Raw genomic sequence first — 17,990 nt, 5'->3', positions numbered from 1 at the left:
AGGATGGAAAACTTATAGAAACCAATTGGAAAAGTTTAAGAACGTGGGAGCGTCTCAGAAGCACAAAGCTCTGTGCCTTTATTGTGTCATCCTCGCAGCTATAGCAGAAGAACAAGGAAGAAACAATGAAAATAGTTAATAAGAAGCTGAAACTTGGCTTGGTGTCTCTTGTAAATATTATTGTAATGCATACTGAGAAGTGGCCAAGAATGTAGATCTTCAGTGTTTTCACCACCACCACCACCACTACCACCACAAGTCCCTCGAGACAACACAAGTCCTTCATGCCATACACATACACACAGATACACATACACACAGAGAAGTAGTAATTATGTGGCACTATATAAGGTTAACTAGTGCTATGTTAGTAATCATACTGCAATACATAAATAATCTGATAATATCATCAAGCTGTAAACTGTCACTGTCACTGTCATCCCATTGCTCATCGAGTTGTTCAAGCGGGCACCAGTAATGTCTCTCATTGTGAGACTTATTGTTACTGTTTTTTGGCATACCCAATACGCCTTGGGTATCTTGCCAGGCTCTGCTGTGTGGGCTTGATACTCTCGATAGCTTGCCAGGCTCTCCGAGAAGGGCAGAGGAATCAAACATGGGTCCGTCGCGTGAAAGGTGAATGCCGTACCGCTGTGCTACCACTATAAACTATATTATGTACAGTTACTTCTTAGTTACTGCTCTAGAAAAAAATCCAAATAAGCATATTATTTCATGCTTTCCACATCTCTTATAGAGTTCTTATTCCTTAATACTGCATCACAGTTTCCTTTATTCACAAACTATATCACTGTGCTTAGAATGAAAATAATAATGAATTAATTTACAAAATTGAAATAATAGTCAAATAAAATAATACCATTTCCAACAATAATTCCAGATCTTGACGTTACTAAATTGCATTTAGTTTAATGAATCCATTACCATCAATAATTCTATTTTCTTATATTATATGCTCATATAATAGCATATCCTGTGTAATTCCAGAACTGTATCAAGTGAGTTACCCCATCGTGAATAAAAATTCCACATCCTTGACAATAAATTGGATGCAACTCAATGTCATAGCCCAATAACTAAAAACATCAGGCCAAAGAGAATGAACCAAGTCAGACTAAAGTATTTCTCATAATCTTTAGCTGGCACAATAAGAGCATAACTATATAAGTGTCATGTATCATAATCCTAAAATACATGTTATTTATAAAATATTAAATTTTACCTACCTATAGTAGGCAATTTAAGGTTCATAGAAGAATAGATTGGGCAATATTATAAGCTGAATTTGTATCTTACATTAAGGGAGAAAAACAGAGAAGATGAAGACAAAATAGTTGCTTTCTTATTTCAAGAACCAAGAATAATAAGTGATCTATCCATCACTACAAGAGCTTTCTTATATATCCTACTACCCTCCCCTCCATCACCACAGTCTGTAGTAAACAGGAGAGCAAAGATATATAATCCACAGTTCACAATATCTTTATACATTTGTATCACTGGAGAAATTCCATTTTATCATATTAGGTTTGAATCTGCCAGTTTTTATGTGCAGGAAGCTAAAGCATTGCCGTATTGGCCACTTGGTATTATTTACAACACACAGTTCTTCTGGGGGTTCATTCGACTTCATTTTGTCGAGTTATACCATCTTGTTTCATTTCCAAACCTCCACCCTACCTCACCTGCGTTAGAAGCCAGAACCACAATATGCACAGCTAAAACTTTCTTTCCCCTCTCCTCAGTTTGCTGGTTTATTAGGGTACATAGCAAAGAGCAGGAGAATTACCTGCAATTTCATTTTCCATAAAACTTATTTAATCTTCTTGCTTTTCTCTTACTACCAAGTTATTACCGACAGTAACTATTCTATGCTGTTTTATTTAAATTTAACATTTGAAAAGACATTGAGAAGCCACAAAATTTGCTAACTATTTTTCTAAGAGATGAAGATGTCCAAATAAAAACTGACTCAACAATAATTTGACAACTTTAGTTTAATACGGCAATTATGTATAACAAAAATTTATCATTTTAATATTTTAAGTAGCAACTCAATGGCATAAAGTATATTTACACTGTTGTGTAAGCATACTCATATCCATTTCCAAACTTTTTCATCACCCTATGTTGAAAGTTTTTATATATTAAATAACTCACAGATCTTGCCCCAGCCCCAGAGTTTTGCCAACTACCACTCTACTTTGTCTCTATAAATTTTATTATTTTGTGCACCTCACATAAGTTGAATCATATAATATTTATATTTTTCTGACTTGTTTGCTTAAACTACTTTCAAAACTGAACCATCATGTAGTATAGCATGTGCCAGAATTTTATTTCTTACTTATGGTTTAATAATATTCAAATATAGGTATGTATCACATTTTATACCAATAAATGTTTGTTTTGATCTTGCATAAATTATATACCATGTTTTAGGGCTGGAGTGACAGCCCAGTGGGTAGGATGTTTGTTTTGCACGCGGCTGACCCGGGTTCGATACCTAGCATCCCGTATAGTCCCCTGAGCACCTCTAGGAGTAATTCCTGAGTGCAGAGCCAGGAGTAACCCCTGTGCATCGCCAGGTGTGACCCAAGAAGCAAAAAAAATATTATATATCATGTTTCAATGAATATTACTGTAAATATATCTCTATTAGAATCTCTATATTCAATCATTTGGTATTTATACTTAGAAACAGAATTGCTCAAACCTGTGAATTGGTACTTTTTGCCTGGTATTTTGTTTAGTAGTTGGAATACCTACCATATTGTTTTCCATAGTAGCTTCACTGTTCTGTCTTCTTTCCGTCAATAAATAGTGATACAATTTTTTAAAACATCTCTGACATTACATGTTATATTCTATATTTTTATAGGATATGTTCTAAACAGAGCCAGGAATAAGCCCTGAGCAGCTCAGGGTGTGATCACCCAATTAAAACAAAAAGTATTTATTAAGGCTCCATGATTTACAAAGCTATTCATAGTTGTCCTTCAGGAAGAGGATGTTCAAAACACCAATTTGATCACCAGTGTCAACGTCCCTCCACCCATATGAAGTGGGTGTGATGTAATAAAAAAGACACAAGGGAGAAGTGAAACAAGTGAGAAAATGGTAGAAAAATAATCAGGGTTGATATTACAGGGTGACTAGTATCACCTTAACAAAGGAAGCAACGGACCCTAGCTCTACCATCACTACGACATGGTCCCCAGAACACAGCGGAACTTGGACCTAGAGGTTCTCAGAACCACAGAGTGACATTGTCCCTGACACGACGGGATCTTATGAGCACCATATCCCTGGGCCCCTGCGTTGAACCCCTAACATTGTTGGCTGAGGTTGGCCAAAAATCCCTCTGAGCACTTGGGAGCACACCCCCTAAAAACGAAAATGCAAAAGTAATCCAGAACCCAAGTGTGGAAGGAAATAGGCTGGAAAAATTAAACCTGAAGTCTTGTTAAGAGGTAAATTTGTATGATTCTAATCATCGAAAAGTTTGATACCAGTACAACCATTTTCTTAGATAAGGTTACAACAAAAGCCATTAATTGGAAAGGATTAAACGCAGTGACTGAAGTGAAAAAGATAGTTCAATGGGCTAAATACATATTGTGCATGCAAAAGGCCCAAGTTTGTTCCCTGATACCACAGGGCTTGCACCTTGGCGCAGATGGCAGTCACCCTAAGCACTTCCAGGTGAGGCCCATATACCAGTCACATATGCGGGCTGGAGAGATAGTGGATCAGGTAGGGCACTTTCCTTGCACATGACCACCCCAGGTCAACTACTTGGTACTCCATTCATTCCCAGAGCACACTAGTCCTTGAGCACTGCACTAGGAGTAAACCCTGAGTACAGCTGATTACAGCCCCAACACCCCCTAAAAACATAAGAACTATCACTATTTGGTGCAATTTATTTAATTTTATTTAATTTAAGGGGATTTAAACATCTTTTTTCAAGAATCTATACAATTACTAAGAATTTCTCATTTACTAAATTAGGTCATTCTCATTTAAACTAAAGTTAATTTAAATTAATACCCGATGTTTAAATAATTCAAAACTTGCTTAGTGCAAACAATACTTGACTCAATTTTGTTGTTCACAATATTATAACAGTCATAGAAGGCTTATAGAGAGTTATGAATACATAAACAGGGGAAGTTGGGCTTTTTTGGTTTTTTTTTTTTTTTTTTTTTTTTTGCTTTTTGGGTCACACCCAGCGATGCTCAGGGGTTACTCCTGGCTCTGCACTCATGAATTACTCCTGGTGGTGCTTGGGGGACCATTTGGGATGCCAGGGATCCAACCAGGGTCCAGCGTGTGCAAGGCAAATGCCCTATCTGCTATACTATCACGCCAGCCCCAGGGAGCTGTTTTTATAACCACCTAGTTCCTCTCTCCGAGATAAAGCTGAAAAGTGCACAATATGTATAGTGCACTAAAATGATTTGCTTTCCAAAACTTTTGTGATGCAGTTAATATTTCAGAGTGCTTGTTCATGGATTACACGTTGGTCAGAAACTGATGACTGCTAGAAACTGATGAAATACTCATTCTCCAGGTTATAACTTACCTGGCAAATAGTCGATCAGTCTTCTCTTTTAGCCAGGATTCATTTTTTGATCTACTGAAGTTTATTTCTAAAGTGTACCCTAGCCAGAACCTTATAAACAAAGAGAATATGTATTGGAGTGTATAATAATATTCTTTTTATGAAGAACAAATACTGAAGTAAATTATTGTAGGCATAGCTAAGGACTCATTACACATGAGCAACTCACATTAAGAAAATTACATAATTTGTTACAGAAATAATTGGCCTTCAATTCCTGTTACATAGAAATGATAATCTATTTTGGTTTAAATCTTAATTATTGCTTTTCACTCTGCTTCATTCACTGGAGTTATTCAGTGAGATTATAGTTCACATACAAGCCTGGCAAACTGGGACCGGAAGAAAAATATGTCTCTAATGAGGACAGATGGCAAGCATCCTATAGGCAATAAAAACACTCAACCTACATATGGAAAACTTATATGTGATAGTCACATTTTTTGACACATGAAACTGAAATCATGTCCAAGTAAATCAGAGACTCGGATGTAAAAAGCAAAAAATTAAACTTTTAAGAAATAAAAATACCCCATGACGTTACTGCTAGAAATGATTTTTTAAATAGGAAAGTATAATATAAAGTATTACATGGAATGAGACATAATTTATTCTTCCTTTTTAAAGTAAAATAAATGTCTAGAAAAATATTAAAAGATATGTTCTGGGATAATATTTATAATTCTTATAAAAATTGTAATATGACTGAAATAACCTGCAACCACTGAAACTTTGTAATGTTCCTGTCAAATTGACAGGCAGGGATAGGTTGGACTTTGGAGTAAGAAGGAATATGGGAACGCTGGTGGAGGGAAGTTGACAAAAAAGGTGGTGAAACTGATGTTCATATATTATATGCCTAAAAATTAACTATCAATAACTCTATAAATCACAGTTCATGAATTAAAAAAAATAAAAGTATTCATAACACAGAATATGCAAAATTCTCAAAGAAAATAATGTAAATATATCAGTAGAAAATAGCGAAATATATATACATAAGCAATTTACAGTACAAGTAATTACTAAATAAAAAGTGTGTTTAGGGGCTGGAGCGATAGCACAGCAGGTAAGGCATTTGCCTTGCATGAGGCCGACCTGGGTTCGATTCCCAGCATCCCATATGGTCCCCTGAGCACTGCCAGGAGTAATTTCTGAGTGCATGAGCCAGGAGTTACCCCTGTGCATCACCGGGTATGACCCAAAAACCAAAAAAAAAGTGTTTATATCTAACATATAATGTAAAAGATTTATCAAGATCACAAAATTAAGAAATGTAACAATAATGAATGTTGACAAGAGTCCCTAAAGTGTTGCTCTCACAAGAGTGCTTGAAAATTCTGTTTTGGAAAATACTTGGGAAAAAATAAAACAACGAAAGAACAACATTTGATAAAGTAAAGTAATTTTATTTATAGGCATATACTCAAAGAGTATATAATCACTGATTTGGGGTATATACTCACTGATGTATGTAAAGAATAATAACTGTTAGATATTATAACTGTTACATATTACAATTTTATTGTAATAAAATTATTACACTATTTGTTATAGTGGTAATTTAGAAATATCTTTCAATGATAATGGGAAAGTTATGCTGGGTCGATATATAAAGTGGAATGCTATACAGTAATGAAAACTAATGAATTAGATATTCCTGCATCAACTTATCACAAAAACAATACTCGCATATATTAACCTAGTGTGGTATGATGTATATGAATATTTTTGTTATTTAATCCAATATCATGCTTCATTAATGGACATATACATACATGTAAATTGAAAAAAATGTATGAATATTATAATAGTAAATTTATATGCATTTGCTTTTTGTCCTATTTGCCCAATAAATATCTCAAATCAGTATGAATGTTATTATATGCCTCATATACTCTACGCAGCAGTACCTTGACTCTAAAAGCCGTTTTCATGTGATTAACTTAATTATGCTTTTGACATGTCTACCTTTCTGATATCAGACTGAGATGCATCAGTAAGAATCAATCATATGTTTTAACTTATTCTTAATCCCTGTCTTTCTTTGGAGCACAGTTATTCATGAAAAGATATTCACAGTTTTCAAAGCATGTAAATATGGGCCAATGGAATCTCCTGCAGTTCCAAATTAAGCTTCACATTAACTTGATTGAGTTGGATAGCTCTTGTTCTGATAAAAGTAAAGGTGCATAGTTAACCTAGAATGTTTGTTACCATGGAGATTCTAGTATCATCCCCCACTCCCACCTCAACCCCCACAAATGCCAATGCAGTCAAACTGGTAATTGGTTCAGGGATAGAACTTTATACGTTTTTCTTGGCTAGAGAAATACTTGTGAAATACTAATAAAGGGAATTCAAAATCTCAAGGTAAAAATAAGTAAATAAATTCAATTGATCTCTGAAAGAAGGTAAGAATGGATTAGAAATACATCTATTTGATATTAACCGGAAGTCGTGACAAGAGACATAACTCATGTTTTAGGTTTTTAAAGATCAGTAAAAGATCTGAAGAAAGTGAATACCTTTTTGGGTTGAATCTCTACAGAGACCCTTTTGTACATAGGCTTTTGTAAAGTAGGCAGAAACAAGACATCCTGATTAGAAAATGCAAGTAGATGTTCATAATAGTGAAAACTGGTTCGAGGAACTCAGGACCCAGAGGATGCAATAACAGTACACAATAAAGTGCGCGGACTTTATTATTTGTGCTCTGCAAAGATGTCTCACTTTGTACAGTGCAAAGAAATTCGAATTGGGATGAATGGAGGTGAGATGATATAGGCTTAGACAGTTGACTTTGGGAAACAAAATAAGGTAGGACTCAGGAGTCAGGTTTGTCAGTGGGGAATAGATTTTGGGTTAAAAAAATCAAAACATTGGCATTTTCCCCCATTGTTTAAAGGTAGTGTGTATGAGGTAGAGGATTATATCAAAGGTCATTTGTGTGGATGCATGATGGATTATTTAAAGCTTGTAAATACAGCTTGTACAGAAAGAAATGTTTAGAGGAAGAATGCTGACTGCAAGTTTCCTTTACTAGGTTTTCTTTTAAAATGTGTGTAATGCATCTAAGTATAATTTCAAGTAGTTCTTTGGAGACAAAGGGATATAAATATGACTATTAAGAACAGTCTACATGGTGCTGGGGCGATAGCACAGCGGGTAGGGCGTTTGTTTGCCTTGCACGTGGCCGCCCCGGGTTCGATTCCCAGCATCCCATATGGTCCCCTGAGCACCGCAAGGAGTAATTCATGAGTGCAGAGCCAGGAGTAATCCCTGAGCATCGCCGGCTGTGACCCAAAAAAAGCAAAAAAAAAAAAAAACAGTATACGAACATATTGACTGGAGATAATATATTCGGGTTTCATGATTGAAACCCTAGACATTCATTATGTCATCCAGGGTGACTAAGGCAAATAGGAAATAGGAAAATAAAAACAGCTATATATTATGATACCTCATGTGTAATATAGTACAGTAGTATTATACTAATAAAAAGTAGTTATTAATTATAATGATAATTAATTCTCACAAATATTAATTTACTCCCCACCTGCTAAATAAACACTGAATTATATGCCAAAAGTCATAATTAGTTGAAAATTTCAGAGATACATAAAAAGTATGATGGTTGAAATAGAGAGATGTTGCAGTATATATAGAACATAAACCACCACAGACAAATGAACAGGGCTTCGCCAATTAAAGGAGAGAATCTTCCATTAGAGAAGCTTTAAGTGTAGATATGTAAAGGGAAAGAAAGACGTAATGAATTTTTTTTTGTTTTTTTTTTGGGTCACACCCAGCGATGCATGGGGTTACACCTGGCTTTGCACTCAGGAATCACCCCTGGCGGTGCTCAGGGGACCATATGGGATGCTGGGAATCGAACCTGGGTCGGCCGCGTGCAAGGCAAATGCCCTACCCGCTGTGCTATCACTCCAGCCCCAAAAGACATAATGAATTCTATCTATACTAGTCCATATTGTACAAATGGGCTGGAGCGATAGCACAGAGGTTGGTCATTCGCCTTTCACGCGGCCTACCCGAGTTCGATTCCTCCGCCCCTCTCGGAGAGCCTGGCAAGCTCTCGAGAGTATCGAGCCCACGCAGCAGAGCCTGGCAAGCTACCCGTGCGTATTGGATATGCCAAAAACAATAACAATAAGTCTCTCAATGAGAAACGTTGCTGGTGCCCACTCGAACAAATCTATGAGCAACAGGATGACAGTGATTGTACAAATACAAGAGCTAATGATAAAGAGCGTCAATATCTATAAAATTTTCTCTGATCTCAAAAGATAGTGATATGACTAAGATACAGGTTAGAGACTGTGCTTACTATGGAGATAATTTATTAGTTATGAGATCCTTGGAAATTCACTGTAGAAGAAGACGTGGGGATAATGCAAAATATCACCTTGGGATGTAAAAGAGATAATGAAAACTTTTAAAATTAATCAGTCTGTTTAAATATGAGGGCTAAATAAGTCTGTGGTATCATGGAAAAACTTTGTCATCACAAAATTTAAATTTTAGTTGTTTATATGTCTAATATTTATAGAATGCATGTACAGTTTTTTAGCCTATCACATTTTGATTAACTTTAGATATTAAATCTATAAAGTTTACTTCAAAAGGTATTGTTAGTGTTAATTAAAATATCCATGGAGAAAAGATGCCTTACATAGTGTCTCCAATTTTATGCTATATAATCTTGTTATATAATTCCATTTTCTAGGAATTCTGTCTCTTGTAGAATTGAGAGAAATGTTTGTTTCATATCATAGTAACATATTTTTGTACAAATGGGAATATATTAATAAAATTTCTTTCTCATTTCAAAAGCAGAGGTAGAGAGATCAATGATCATGATGTGAGCAGGTCATAATGCTAGTGTAGCATATGCTAATATGTTTTGTTTCTGTAGTGAAAGATACAGATATATGTTTGTGTGTTTATTTGGATGTTTGTGAGAGAGAGAAAAAGAGATGTTGAGTTTCTAGTTTATGAAGAGCTAATTTTCTAGTGTATTCAATAAAAGCTCACCTCAAGTTATATTTCAAATGGTGCAATGCACCTGCTCATTCATCAAGCTGCCAAGTGCTTGCTTGGCTGTCTTTTTTTTCTTTTAAAACTCACATCATTGCAATGTCTCAAATTAACTTATTCTCATAAAGAGACAACATATTAAATCCTACCTATATAGAAATAGATTCTGATATTTTGTCCAGTGTTGACAGGTGACAAAAGGTGAGATTTTAGACCTGAATAGTTTCAAAACAATGCACACAAGTTTATAGATCTTTCATCTCTGATCAATGTAACTTATTATTATTAAATTGAAGGACATCTATTTAGACCAATGTAATTCTCCTTGGGGAGCTACGGAAGGGGTGTGTGTGTGTGTGTGTGTGTGTGTGTGTGTGTGTGTGTGTGTGTGTGCGCGCGCAGACAATAAAAAAAGTCAGTTTTAAATCTATGAGAGTTCCCTAGGTAGCTGTTGAGTCTCCATCCTCAGCCACACTAGCACAATACTCTATCACTAGAAATCACTGACCTTCAAGGATACAGTCTAGAAGACTGTAACATGGGTTCAAGGACAGGGTAAGGGAAGGGAAGTAAAAGGAAGTGAATGGGTAAACACAGCAGACATGTGATTAACAGCTGTTTTTGGAGCCAGCCTTCATCAGGGAACTGCAGCTGTGTCATTGTGCTTCAATTCTGCAGATCACACAGGACTAAATTGGAAGATGCGTGAAGCAGGAAGATTCACAGCAAAAGGTTAGAGACAGTCCCAAATCCATGGCAACTATATGAGGTGAATGCCCTCACTTCTCTGCTTCCTCTACCCCTCCTACAGGAGGTAAATAGATTCTGCAGAAACAAATTAAGTCTTCTTACTAACTGGGTATTCCTTCTGAGTTGTGGTCAGTGTTCTGAGTCTTTATGTGGGGACAGGAAATGGAGGTTGATGGATAGAACACCGAACAACTCCTCCAAGAACTACTTTAGTAACCCCCTGAGTCATATCAGCATAATGCATGCTCCACTTTTTGAAATTATTTCAGTGATACTACTCATGATTCCTCAAAATGCGAGCGAGAGGTGTGTCTTAGGGTGGCAAACTGACATCCTCCAGAATATCCACATTTGCTACTGAACGCTATGCTGCTGGGCTCCCAATTGGCCTAGCAATAAATCAATAGACACAAAATATTTTCTGTGCAGTGAGTCATCCCTGTTCCCCAGCAGTGAATGGGATAAATAGAAGAGGGAGAAGAAAGAAGAAAAGAACGAAATCATAATGACTTCCTCCAGGTGCTCCAGACACTCGACAGAGTTTTGTTACCCCTGAAAGTGGCCCCTTATGATACCCCAAGTCCCACCTGGACCAAAACCTGCATCTCTGAGCCTTTGCTTCTAAATTGAAACAAAACAAAACACCACCATTCCCAAGCTCATGGAAATACACACCTTTCCTTAACAGGGCTTTGTAACAGGCACGGGGAAAAAAAAAAAACAGTTTCCTAGACACAGGGCAGATGACCCAGAGGAGTTTGCAAGGTCACAGGGCTCCCTGACAGGAGCGTGACAGGGTAAAAGGCTCCGAGGTCAGGGTTAAAAGCCACATAGAGGCACAAAGCCCGCCGCACGCGCCATCTCCTCCTTTCATCAGTAAGGGGTCTCCAGTGACTCCAGCGTCCGGAAGATACCCCCTCCACACACCTGCCTCGGTGCACCACCCCACCCCCGGCCGCAGCGGGGCCAGAAGCACATTTCAAAGCCGCCTGGTGGAGCAGCCCACTTAAAAAAAAAAAATCCCAGAACAATCTGGCCAGTGACCAGGTCTGGCCCATGTCCAGAACTGTCCCAAGTCAACTTGCTGCTGTCTTATCCTCCCGCAATCCCATCATCCTTCTCTTTCTTTCTCTTTCTTTCTTTCTCTCTTCTTTCTTTCTTTCTTTCTTTCTTTCTTTCTTTCTTTCTTCTCTTTCTTTCTTTCTTTCTTTCTTTCTTTCTTTCTTTCTTTCTTTCTTTCTTTCTTTCTTTCTTTCTTTCTTTCTTTCTTTCTTTCTTTCCTTCTTTCTCTCTCTCTCTTTCTTTCTCTCTCTTTCTTTCTTTTCTTTCTTTCTTTCCTTCTTTCTTTTCTTTCTTTCTTTCTTTCTTTCTTTCTTTCTTTCTTTCTTTCCTTTCTTTCTTTCTTTCTTTCTTTCTTTTCTCTCTTTCTTTTCTTTCTTTCTTTCTTTCTTTCTTTCTTTCTTTCTTTCTTTCTTTCTTTCTTTCTTTCTTTCTTTCTTTCTTTCTTTCTTTCTTTCTTTCTTTTCTCTTCCCTTTCTCCTTTAGGGTCTATATATGTATATATACGTATATATATACATATCTATATACATATACATATATATATATTTCCATCCCCCTCCACCCCGTTAGCTTTTGGACACGCTAAGGATACGCTAAGGGTGCACGCTAAGGATTTCCCTGCCAGCCATGGCATTTCTGACTCGTGGTTGTCCAGGACTGCCCCCAGCGTTCTGTCTGTCCATCCCACCTGTCTGCCTGCTCCTCAGTGTCCTAAAGGGAAAACTAGGGAACGCGGCGACCAAGGGAGCGTTTCCAGCCCGCGTGTCCCCCGGGGGTCTCACAGCGCCGCGGGAGCGCCGGGAGCGTGGACGAGGGCAGCCACCTCCGGACCCGCTGGGCAGCGCTGCCCGCACAGCCTGCCCGCCGGGCTCTGCCCTGCCGCTTCCCATTGTGTCCGCAGCGCTGCGGGACTGAGCCGCACCCGGGGCGACCTGCAAGCCGGGGGAGGGAGGGGCCGAGCAGGGAGGAGGCGGCGGGGGGGCGGGGGGGCGGGGGCTGGGGGGAAGGGGGTGGCAGGAAGATGGGGAGAGGAGGGCCCCCAGAAAGATCCAGCGCTTCATCAATGATGCAAAAGCGCCTGGACCTCCCTGCCCTACGTTTTTTGACTACACGCCACCAACTGGAGTACTTCCTGGCACGTCCCACGCGTGCGGGTTTTGTGGGTGGACGATCGGATGCTTCTTGCTCGTGTATCTCGCTTCCTTTCCCTCTCTGCCTCTACTGGCTCTCAGATGAAGGAGTTGGCTCAGTCTAAGCCTAACCTACCCTTTCCCCACCACTCCCCACCTCAGACCCAGCCACTTCCTCGACGACAGCCCAAGACATCCACACCGGGAGGGAAAAAAAAAAAAAAAAGATGCAGATTGTAAAGGCAGATTTTCCAAGAACCACATGGCCTACCCATTCAACAAGAGTTCACGAAATGAACCCCGCAATACTTCTTTCGAAATCCAGCTTCTCTGCCTCCTGCGGAGGAGGCTGCAAAGTTTGGAAGCGCAAGGCCATCCGAGTTGCGGATTTCGGGGAGCTTTGGTGTCTATCTTGAGCCCCCGCGCGGTCGCAGACGCGGAGATCAGGCGACAAAGTTCCCCAACGTCAACCCAGCAGGCCACTCCCTGCACTGAGCATCCCAGGAAGGTGCGTGCACGGGGAGCTCAAAGGTGTCACAAAAGCTCCCCCACACAGGGATAAGCCCCGACGCAAGGCAACACGCAATCCCCCCAAACTTCATTTCCATGCAGACGAAGCCCACTCTTCCTGCACGGCGATTAACAAACATCGCGTTCCGGCAGGGAAACTTGTTGAATCTTGCCCAAGCTGAGGGCTGCAATTTCGGATTGAGCCTGAAGGCTTTATATCCCCCCTACCCCCACCCCGCTCCATCACCCCAGCAGTGCACCACTCGCAATTTTTTTGGAACAAACTGCGGAGTCCTTTCCGCGCTCGTTTTGCACTCCACACCGAGTGCAAAGCAATAGCAATCGTGTTTCTTTGGGCAATCCTAAAGCTGGTTGTCACCGCCTCTGCAAGCATTTGGGAGACTCACCCTTTGCTAAGACCTCTTGCAGAAATCTTGCGGCTCCCGGGTGCAAGCTCCGTCTTCCAACTTTGCTGTGCTCAGAGAGACCTTTCCGACTTCAAACCAAGCTGGCCCAGACTTTCCAACGGAAGGATGAGGGAAAAGAGAATGAAGTGGGTTTCCGCTCGGTATCAGCACTCTAGAAAAATCCGATCCTCGTTCAGTAGAGAATTCTTTCAAACCCGTTATCTGTATTACTATTAATGCGCAGAGCTGAAGGCATCGCATGCAAATAGGGCCAAGTGTGCGCTTCCATTGGTGGCTGCGGAGGCTCCTGGGTCCTACTGCTCTGGCTCCGTCTAAACTGCACGGCTACCCCACGCGCTCGGCTTTGGAACCTCGGAGGGGAAAATGGATTTAATTGATTCGTTACCTCTGGTATTGTAATGCCTGCTGCGATGTTTAACTGAGTGGAAAAAAAAAAACCCTCACATTTACACTCCCGTCATGTGATCTATCATTTCATATTTGCTTTTCATTGCCGGTGTGGGGTGGCTTTGAAAATACAAAGGATTTTAAAAGAACATTTTCTGAAGGAGATCCAGGCAGATACTTTTGGCAGGAAACCCCTCTTTTGGCTTTTTCATGCATCATTCAAATATAAATCCAGGAAATGATTATATAGTCAGATGGCTCAGCACTTAAGTAAAATTGCACCTAATTTTTTATTCTTGAAAATGCACAGCTTCAACAGCGAGAATAACTCCAAATAGGTGAAGACGGTAGAAGACAAAATATGTATGCATTAATTACAAAGCATGGAATATATGTCTACACTGCTCTTTAACAAAAACACAATCACTGAGAATGCCATCGCATCAATTTTCTTTTTGTTTTTCCAAATAAGAAATTCAGAAATATTTCATTTGGAACCTTGACATGAAATATAAATCAGCATACGTTGTCACAATATGTCAAGCATTATTATCAATTGTCGCATTTTTCTTTTTACAGTTTCTCTTTAAAACCCATTAGTAATGCAAATTGGCACAATGAGATTTAAAGTGAGGCAGGCCTGTGGAGATGGGCAATTTGAGACACTGTAACATTGAAGAAAAACACTTCAGTACATCATTAAAGGTACTATCTTAAGAACTAGAATACTAATAAAGGGATCTTAATATATATGGTTGTAAATCTTTCAATCAATCAGGCTTTTCTATTTTTTGTGTGTGGACTAAAGGAGAATTCCTCATGCAAACTAAAATATCACAGACACTACAGAGAGTTGCACCTTAAATTTGCTGTTTGCTACACAAGTTAGATGTCATATAATGACTGCATTGAGGTGTGAATTAGAATATAAATTTTATTATGAAATAATTATGTCTATAATTGACAGCTGAATGCTGGCAGAAAGTAATATGCTGAATAAGGCTAGTAACAACCAACTTATAATTTCACCAGCCATGTGGAAATTAAATAAATGGAAGCGAAAAATGCAAAAACATAACAGTTGAGATCTTATTCTAATACATACATAGTATTTAAATTTCCATAGTGTGGTGTGTGCTTCCCTGTTCATTTCCATAGCTCTTTCCCCTTCCAGCCTCATCCCTTCCCCCATCAGTAACCCTTGACAACAGAAGTGTTACTTCAAGTCCAGGTTGCCTCCACTGCCTTCTAGACCTAACTTAGAGATTACATCTTTGCAAGAAATGGAATTAACTCTTACAAGACTGTAGTGGAAGAAATTTTCCTCCAGAGATTGGAAAATACAGCTTGCCTGTGTATATTTCCAGAGATTTTACAAAACCTTGTTAACACATCTGTGATCATCAATGTTAATTAAATGACATGATCAATTGGCATTAAATTATAGTCAAAATACTATATGAACATTCCTATTATGAAACCATCATCTCTTGAGACACTTTTTTTAGGAGGATGGAGTTGAAGGCCACACCAGACTGTATTCAAGGCTATTATTGGATCTGTGTTCATGGATAATTCCTCTCAAATCTCAGGCAACTATATGTTGCCAGAGATCAAACAGGATTGACTGTGTACCAGGTAAACAACTTAACTCCTGCATCCTAGCCCCTCAAGAAGAACTTTTGGGAATAACTTTTATTTAGCTTGTACTACAGTAATTTTAATTCAAGTGAAGATTTTAAAATTCAGTCCTGAGCACAGTCAGATGTGAGCACCAAACAAAAGAAACAAAATATAAATTTGCAGTAGAGTTAGTGGTAGAAGATTTATCAGGTTATTAGTATACCAGCTATTGCAGTATAAAGTGTTTCTCCTTAAATACGGAAGCCATTTGGAATAGTAAGGAAAAATAACTTTAAGAAGCTGTTTGTAGAGACCTGAGTTAGAGTATAGCTGGGAGAGTGTTTGCCTTGCACACGGCAGACCTGATTTTGGTCCATGGCATCCATTATTGTCCCCTGAGCACCACCAGGAGTAATTCCTAAGTGCAGAGCCAGGAGTAACCCCTGAGCATTGCTGCATGTGCGCCACCCTCCAAAAATGTTTAGTGGGGATGATTATTGGATAGAGATAATTTGTATCCTATTAATTTTAACAAATACACTATTGATCATACAATCTTACTACAAGAAGACTTAGGAAAAGTAACATCCTATATAATTCATGATCACGAAATCCTGTTGTTCGTCGAGTTGCTCGAGCAGTCTCAGTAACCTCTACATTCATCCTATCCCTGAGATTTTTAGAAGCCTCTCTCTTCTCGGCCTTCCCAACGATGCCACATTGGAGGCTCTTTCAGAGTCAGGGGAATGAGATTCAGCTGGTTACTGGCTTTGGCATATAGATACACCATGGAAAGCTTGCGAGACTGTCATGTGTGTGCAGGAAGCTCTCAGTAGCTTGCGAGTTTCTCCCAGAAGGAAAAGTAGATTATAAGACACCATGCCGCCACTTTGAGGCTGTGTGCTTCTGGGAGTTTGCCTTTAAGTCTCTGGATGTTGGCCATTGATGGGATTACACACACTTGGGTTCCTCTGCAGGTACCTTTATGCGTGAGGCCTGTCCGAATGTGTGGAGAGGGGCCTCGAGAATGGCTGTGGCTAGGTTCCGGGGTGGTCTTCGGCCTCTGGGAGCTCTGCTCGGGGTGGGGAGGGAAGCTGGAGCCCATCCCCTCCGAGGGGCCCCGGGGAAGACAACCAGGCATGTGGGCAAGAGACTCTGCCAGGTTTACCCTACTGCCTATATAACTACCAATTGAAAATTCTGTACTCTGGACTCAATTAAAATCTTTTTAAGACCGGGTAAGGATGTTTTTATACAAATAATTATCAAAAAATTAATTTTGTTTATGTATAACTCAAATTTGATAGAAAATTATACTGAAAAATACAAGAATGAACAGATGAAAATATATTAGACAAGGCTTGCATGTGAACACACTTAAAATATTATTATTTTTTCAGTTAAGTTTTTCTATATCAAAAAGACAAAAGTATAGCAAGCTTAGGATAATCATATGTTCAACACTAATTTTGCAGGGAAAATATATCTATATCTCAAATTATTTTTCTGGTTATATCAATTTCCATAAAATATTCTGAGATTAAAATATATATCACAAGCCAGATATGCACACAACAGTTTGCCTTAATTTTTGTGCATCAGGCAAAATTAATTTAAGCAATATTGTCAAGCAATTGCTCCCATAGTACTTAGCTCTATAGAAAGATCCTTGATCTATTCTTTACAAACTGAAGTATTATTGGACCCCTCTTTTTGTCAGTGCAGTTTTCAAGGACAATATATGCTCTGTCAGAAACTGATTTCCATTATGCCCTTGGATCATGATGACAGTGCCTTATTGTGACTAATGTGAACATCTATAAAAGTTGGAATGCAAAACATACCTTGCATATCCTTGTATGCTGTTACTATAATCAGCTTACTTTCAAAAATTTAAATAGCTGAACATATAATGGCATACTATTGGTGAAATTTAATTACCTCTCTGACATTCAAGAATTTTTTATCTACCTTTAAAAAATAGCATGTCTTTAATAATCTTAAAATATATAAATAAAATATATAAAATATATAAATAAATTAATAAAATTTCAGGTTATGTAAACAAAAATGAGCAGATAGTCATACTTCATACTTTAAAGGTTGAAGTATAAAAGAAAATTGTCATTGTGCATATTTTTCAAGTTTCAAAGATAAATATTTATGCATCTACATATCTATATAAATATATATCACTTACCATGTGTCTGTTATGATATATTATATAATACATTTGCATTTATCATAAATAATACATGTAGGTGCAAGTAATTACATGTACCTATGTAGTTCATTGATGAAACTGAATGTATTTCTAAACAAAGTGAAGAAAGTAAAAATCAATAAGTTAAAAAAAAAAGAACTGTATTAGATAATTAGTTCGAGAAAGAATAT

General features: G+C 38.4%; 1 protein-coding gene across 1 annotated transcript in view; it reads right to left on the bottom strand.

Annotated features, from left to right (window-relative positions):
• ROBO1 (roundabout guidance receptor 1) overlaps positions 1-13,761 on the bottom strand; it is a 1,139,823-nt gene extending 1,126,062 nt beyond the window's left edge. The window contains exon 1 of the mRNA XM_055125437.1: positions 13,566-13,761. The gene's annotated coding sequence lies outside the window, so the exon portion shown is untranslated. The remainder of the gene's footprint in view (positions 1-13,565) is intronic.
• Between the last annotated feature and the right edge of the window lie 4,229 nt (positions 13,762-17,990).

The sequence above is a fragment of the Sorex araneus genome, chromosome 2, assembly GCF_027595985.1.
Source record: "Sorex araneus isolate mSorAra2 chromosome 2, mSorAra2.pri, whole genome shotgun sequence".
NCBI classification, from domain to species: domain Eukaryota; kingdom Metazoa; phylum Chordata; class Mammalia; order Eulipotyphla; family Soricidae; genus Sorex; species Sorex araneus.
Note: the sequence above shows the minus strand (reverse complement) of the source record. Positions and strands in the feature narration are given on the sequence as shown.